Here is a 7033-nt window from a genome sequence, read left to right on the forward strand (position 1 = left end):
CCCGCCATCATTTTACCTATATAACAATTCAAGAAAATTCAGTCTCGAAATATGGCCTTATGGCCGATTACATACCAAATAAAAATCCAATACCGCAAAAATAAAGATAACAATACAACACAAGTCCACTAATCACAAGTATGAAAATAAGTTCACCGCCACGATCCTCCTCCATCTCATCATCTCCTCTAGTTCCTGAATTGCTAGCTTCTACTGTGCCTCCTCTGACCCCTCCTCTGGTAGCAGCTCCTGTCCTAGGGTCTCCTCCGCTCCCCCAGGATGCAAGGCATCCGTAAGGGTAGCTCGTAGGGGCTCCCCATGTAGTCGGATAAACCCCGTAGGAGTGAAACACACCACTGTCGTTCCCTACTCCGCGCCACCATACCGGTTGAGCCAAGTTGGTCCCTACACCCTGAAGATAGACCATCTCACGAAGGTTCCGGAGCACCAATTCGACACACTCTCTCTGAGCTCACTCACCTGCATCTCGGGGCTAAAAGAAGTCGGGTAACCGAGGTACTGGTACTGAGGCGGTCCCTGCTGCACAAACTAAGACTCTCCAACAACCTCCCTAACTCTCCGGCGTCCTCTACCCTCCCTAGGCACCTGGTCCTTCCTCCTAGCACGGCCTCCCCCAAAAAGCTCTGGTATCTCCTCGAGAAGGTCTTCTATGATCAAGTATGTCTGATCGGTAAGGTTAACCTCCTCACTATTAGGGGTAGCCTCTGGTAACGGCTCAGTCACAGGAAGATGGCCCGAGTTAGGCACTCTCACCCAGCTCTTACCCTGTACCCTCCAAGCCAAACCTCCATCCTCCAACACCCGCAACCACTTCTGATGAATGAAGTAGTCTTTATCCAAGGTCAGTACAACTGGACACATAGGTTTGAGAGCCGGGGAAGGCTCGAAGTTGGTCAACCTCTCAGCTAGACGGGTGGCGATAGTGCTGCAACTGATGTGGCGCATCGAAGACTTAACCATCAAAGGTAAGCTAGCACACACTATCGCATGGGCACTATAAGCAAAGCGCTTCTCCCGGGTGGGTTTAAGGTAAGAGATCAACAACATAATCTTGTGTGAGTTCAGCTTACTCACATCCTTTCTCCCGTACAACAAACAGGTCAAAGACCGGAGAAAGATCTTCAAGGTCATGTGCTGAATGTCATTTATCAGCATAGCACTCGAGGACGGGGTAGGTCTACTGGTGAACAAGGGTAGGTAGCTACAAGTGCCACACTCATTCGGGAGATCACTAAGATATCCCTTTTTGGGCTGGGTAAGCCTCAAGTGGTCAGAAAACTGGTCAAGGGTCAAGTAAAAGCTCGTGTTCATCAACCTAAAACCCATCATCTTTCCCGCTACGTCATAGGTAAAGGAGCTCATGAACTCAAGGGTTAGGAACGCATAAGAATGCTTCCTCAGCCTATACAACCCCTCCAAACCCAAAACCTCAAAGATGTAACGAACATCCACCTCAATCTTTAACTCCTCAAAAACACCCGGATCTATACACCTTGTTGGTTTCAAGGTGCGACCTAGCAAGTTAACGAAGGCATCCCTTTGTTTGAAATCAGCAAAAATTACCGTCGGGTACTGCGGTACCGGCGGAACTACAGGCCCTTGGCACCCTATCCTACCTCCTCCGTGGCGGCACTTTTAGCTCGGGTTCTCTTGTTCTGAGGTCGAGTGGCTGTTGTTATCGGCATCTGTTTCAATATAGTTGGCCAAACATCGGGTTTTACAAACTTAAAGGAAAAACTTTCAAATGCTTTATACGGAAAAGACAATGCTTAAGATGGATTTCTTTGCCCAAAAACATGTGAAATTTGGAGCAAAACATGGTTTTACCAACTTCCTTTACTCTTTGCAATTCATAAAAGATGGGTTAAAGTCTCAAATACAAAGTTAGAACAAGTTATAGAAGGATCCCGGGGTCGATTCTTACCGGAATTAAGCTTATCAATTCGACTTTTGTAGCAAATTTGGGACAACATTTTAAACTTGTATACTCAAAAGATGAAGCTTTAAGACGAATTTTTTGATGAAAATAGTTAGAATCAAGCATCAAATATGATAATACTAGCATCCCCTTAGGCTTTTCCAACCTTTAAAGGTGAATTAAATGAACAAAATTGAGAATTTGGGGGTAAACCCTAGAAACTCTAGGACCAATTCCATCACAATTTGGACTCAAAATTATTGTTTCTAGCATCAATTAACAAGGTTTCAAGGAAGTTTTATCAAAATCTAGAAATTATAACACAATCTTAGGGCATAAAAATCGAAATTTCAGAAATTTTAAACTACCATATGCTTCGAATTGCTTCAACATCAAAACAAGGATGTTCAATTACCTTGAATTAGTTTGCGAAAGTCGAGTAAGACGGATGAACTAGAAGGAATTGAAAGAACAAAAGCACAAATTTTCACCAAAGTTTTCTAGAGAATGAAGTTTTATGAGAGAATTAGGTTTAGAAAGATGAAATAAGAAGTAAAGAATGGGAAGGATTAGGGATATAAGTCCTGAAAAATTATAAAGACCCGTGTTCTATAACAGCGATACTCGATCAAGTATCTGAGGTACTCGATCGAGTAGCCTCTACTCGATCGAGTTAGGGGTGCTCGGTCGAGTTTCACAAAAGGCAGAATTAAATTATAACAACCCGACCCACCACCGTCGTAACACACCCCACCTAAAGATGAGATGTTCAATTTTTGGTCCCGTTTTGTCCTCACTTAAGCCCAAAATCACAAGGCCTTGTTACTAAGTGGTGAAATATATCAAAAGCTTCATATATTCCCAATATGGGACAACATACTCTCAATCATCTCTTGGGGTGTTACAAAGTGGTATCAGAGCGAACGTTCCTAAGGCCTAAACAAATGAATTTAACGAACTTAGGATGAGTCTAATAAAATGAACCCGGGGTAGAAACTGTTTAGGAGCCCATTTCTTAGGTTAGGGAGACGTCGTTGATCTGGCCCTTTTCAGTTTTGAGCCGGTCACCTCGTGGAAGGTTAAAGAGAGAGAAGGGTAGTTAGCGTGAATGCTTTACCTTAATTTTTTTTTTTTTTTTTTTTTTTTTTTTTTTTTTTTTTTTTTATGACGAGGGGGTTGAGTCCCCCCGGGCCCATGCATTCCCGCACCACCACATGAACCATGTAAGCCACCCCCTTCGGGGGCTGCAGTGGCCAAGTGATCATCGCCCCAGCTGGTAGTCGAACCTGAGACCTCTCAACTCCTGCATTTCTGCAAGCTTCAAGGTTTAACCCAGCTACCACTGGACTAACACCACTTGGTTTGCTTTACCTTAAGGGTCTAATTGTGTTCTAAAGTTGTAAAAGGGACTAACTTTATTTGCAGGATGAGAATATTATGCCAGACATGCTTGATATATAATAAGGAAAAGTTAATGAGTAATCATGTAAGGATTCATAACAGTAGTATGATAATAGATCTAAGCATATCAGGACAGGCTAGTAATGACAGGTTAATTCATCCTTTAAAAAGTCAACCAGGTCAGGCTTGGTGGATTTATTTTTCCTTGATGAGCCAGGTCAGGTTAGGCTTGACTGACCCTGGCATATCAGGATTGGCCAAAAACTATCATATGTAATATGGTCACTATTAAAAATATTTGATTCATATCTACCTTGGAATATGTACTTATGATGACATATTTATTTAAAAGTTATGTAAAGGATACGACTTACCTATGTACGAATATTATGCCAATACCTTTAAAGATTTATTTTTGTGTTATTGGGTTTCATACTGTCGATCAACATTCCTTGTCTGGTCTGTCCTGATTGGATCTTTAAAGGCGGCCAGGCTTGATTAAGCGAGAAACTTTATTTTTGAGAGCTCTTTCTTCATTGACGTAGTTCACTATTTTTTTGCTCTCATTCCACTAAGAGTGTACCACGTCGAGTGTTATAAATCTCCTTGTGTCTAATCTCAGACTTGGTACAGCCGTTCAGGGTTGAATTGAATGGCCAGGCTTGTAATGACGTTGAGGCCTGCCCTGATACTGTCGAGAACTGACTTTGAAGCTTGTCACGATCAGGACTGGATTGCCCCGCCAGGCTTGAATTTTCGAAGTTCAAGGTTTTATTTCCTAAAAATATCAAATTATTAGAATTAAGAAAATTCGCCATAGAATAAAAGCCAAAAGTACCGATATTTTAAGATATATTGTTAAAATTTTTCAAAACTTGTATTAGATCTAGGAAAAACTTATCTTTGAATTTCTTTCGTGACAAATATGTCCTTGAAATCCGCATTCTCTTATTTAACACTGGAGTTTGTTATACTTATGATCGTTGGGAGGAATTTTGACCTGCTTTGGTAATTTTTCCTTTGGGTCTATCATTTCTTCATTTCAATTGGGAATTATGTAAACTCTTGTATCAATCTTTCCCAATGTTCACAAACTTGTGAGAAGAGAAAATCTTGTGAACATTCTTGTAGGATTAATAAACTAGTTTCCCCACAGACTGCGCCAATTGTTTTGTCCATATTTTGCGCAGGGCTGGAAATATGACCAGGGTAGAATAGTATGGGGGTTAACTAGTATTATCCTATTTCGATTCATCGTAATAGTACCTAGGCAGGATTGATTATAATAAAAGTGTGGGATTTATCTGTATACATCCCTTTCATTTTAAGGACTATAACGAATTATAACATGATGAATTACTAGTCATAAAATAAAATGCATAAACAAGATCGTAAAGGATTAAGAAATAACCTTCGGTCCTAGAAAATTCGGCCTAAGAACAATATCGCAATGATATTCGCCTATTAGTTCCACCCAAGACGATATGAGAAATGCCCTTTGATTATGCTAGAATCGATCCAAAAATTAACTAATTAATTTTTTAGGTTTTTGTGTTTTTCTTCTGATGAGATGGAGGCAAGAATGGAAAAGAATTAAGTTAAGAAAAAAACCCTACTCTCCTCTTATTGTCACCGAAATTAGGGTGAAAGAGGGAGATATTTTTTTTCTCCTCAATTCGGCCCATCTGACCGAAATTAATAAGGAGTAATATCTCTTTATTTTCGGTTTTGGCAAAAATGTATAAATGTGTTAAATATAAATTATCATCTAGTAAGGATCGAACCCATAACCTCTTGGTTTGAGTACCCTCACTATTACCACTATGACACATTCATCTTGTTGATATTAAATATAACCGATTACATTTAATTACGAATTAACATATTAATTCGTCCAAGCTAACATTACATACATTTAATTAAATATAACTTATTATATTCAATTTACTTAATTGATGATTAATTTGTCTCAACTAATATTATTTAATCTTCATTAAGTAATTGTCTCATCAACACATTGACTAACTGTTTAGTCATATAAGGCATCAATGTGATTATATTTCTATAACCACATCTCTCAAACACATCCTATAGGTGTGACCTTTAGGGACCAGATTGATCACCGCCACCGTATGATGATAATAACGTCAAACTTTCTAGCAAGCCAACCGTTATTTGGTAATCGTTAATCAACTGATTAAAATACGAAGTATACCCTTGTGAACCTGTAAGAGATTTACAAATGTTATCACACTAATTTGTGGAGGACACAAGCTCCAACAAAAAGTAGTGCAAATAAGGTAAATAATATGACAAAGGAATTTGTACGTGGAAAACCCTTGAATGGGAAAAAACCACGGGCACCAAGCCAGGAGAGGATTTCACTATGATTTAAGAGGATTAAAATATCACGAGCACTAAGTATAATATTTTCTATAAGTATTATAATAGTCTTGCTTGAAATGTGATAAGTTATGTTGTGTATATTAGAGTATGTCTTCCCTTCCCAAATGATCTTCAAATGCTCCTTATATAGCCAAGCTGAATGGCTGCCAAATCTTTGTACTTAATGCTGAATATTCCTCCTTAATTGTTGTCTTGATTGCTGTCTTTATTTCGCACTAATGCCTATTAATGCTCCTTCTTTATGACCAAATCTTCCTCTTTAATGACCATATTTATGTTGTAGAAATCTTATATATATAATTATCCATGACTTGGTCAAATGTTGACCTTACACTTGACCGTTGTCCTCTCCGGCCTAGTGCCTGTCTTCTTGTACTCTGATGGCCTGACGTCCTGACACCGTGGTGGCTTGACGTCCTGACACCCTGATTGTCAGGGCAGGGTTGAACTTGATCCTGAAGATGATGCGGGAGTCCAGGCTCATCAACTGGTGCCAAACTTGGACTACCCTGACGGATCTGCCCTGATCGTCAGGCCAGGGTAGAATTCTATCCTGTCAGTAGTGCGAAATTCCAGGCCCAACACCTACCTTGATCAGTTTGTGGTTGTCTTTAGTGGTGATATATTAGTGTACTCTAAGAATAAAGAGGAGCATGAGAAGCATTTGAGGATTGTGTTGCAGACCTTGAGGGAGAATAATTTATATGCTAAATTGAGTAAGTGTGAGTTTTGGTTGGCATAAGGTAGCATTTTTGGGTCATGTGGTGTCAAATGAGGGAGTGTCAGTTTATCCAGGTAAAATTGAGGCGGTGTCTAATTGGGAGAGGCCAAAAACGTGGCAAATGTGAGGTGTTTTACGGGGTTGGCTGGTTACTACAGGAGATTTGTGAAAGATTTCTCTAAGGTAGCAAAGCCTTTGATTGCTTTGATGGGAAAGGAGAACAGGTTAAAGTGGGATGAGAGTTGTGAGACAGCTTTTCTAAACTTAAAGAAGCGCTTGACCAGAACTCCTATCTTAGCTTTACCTGAAGGGAGTGAGAATTTTAAGGTATATACCGATGCTTCAAAGAATGGGTTAGGGTGTGTGCTAATGCAAAGAGGGAAAGTGATAGCTTATGCTTCAGACAGTTGAAACCATATGAAGAGAATTATCCGACGCACGATCTGGAGCTAGGGGCGGCCGTGTTTGCTCTCAAGTTGCGGAGGCATTATTTGTATGAAGCTACTTTCAAGGTATTTTCTGATCATAAGAGTCTTAAATATATTTATACTCAAAAAGAGCTTAAT

This window comes from Silene latifolia, chromosome Y (assembly GCF_048544455.1).
Source record: "Silene latifolia isolate original U9 population chromosome Y, ASM4854445v1, whole genome shotgun sequence".
NCBI lineage: Eukaryota > Viridiplantae > Streptophyta > Magnoliopsida > Caryophyllales > Caryophyllaceae > Silene > Silene latifolia.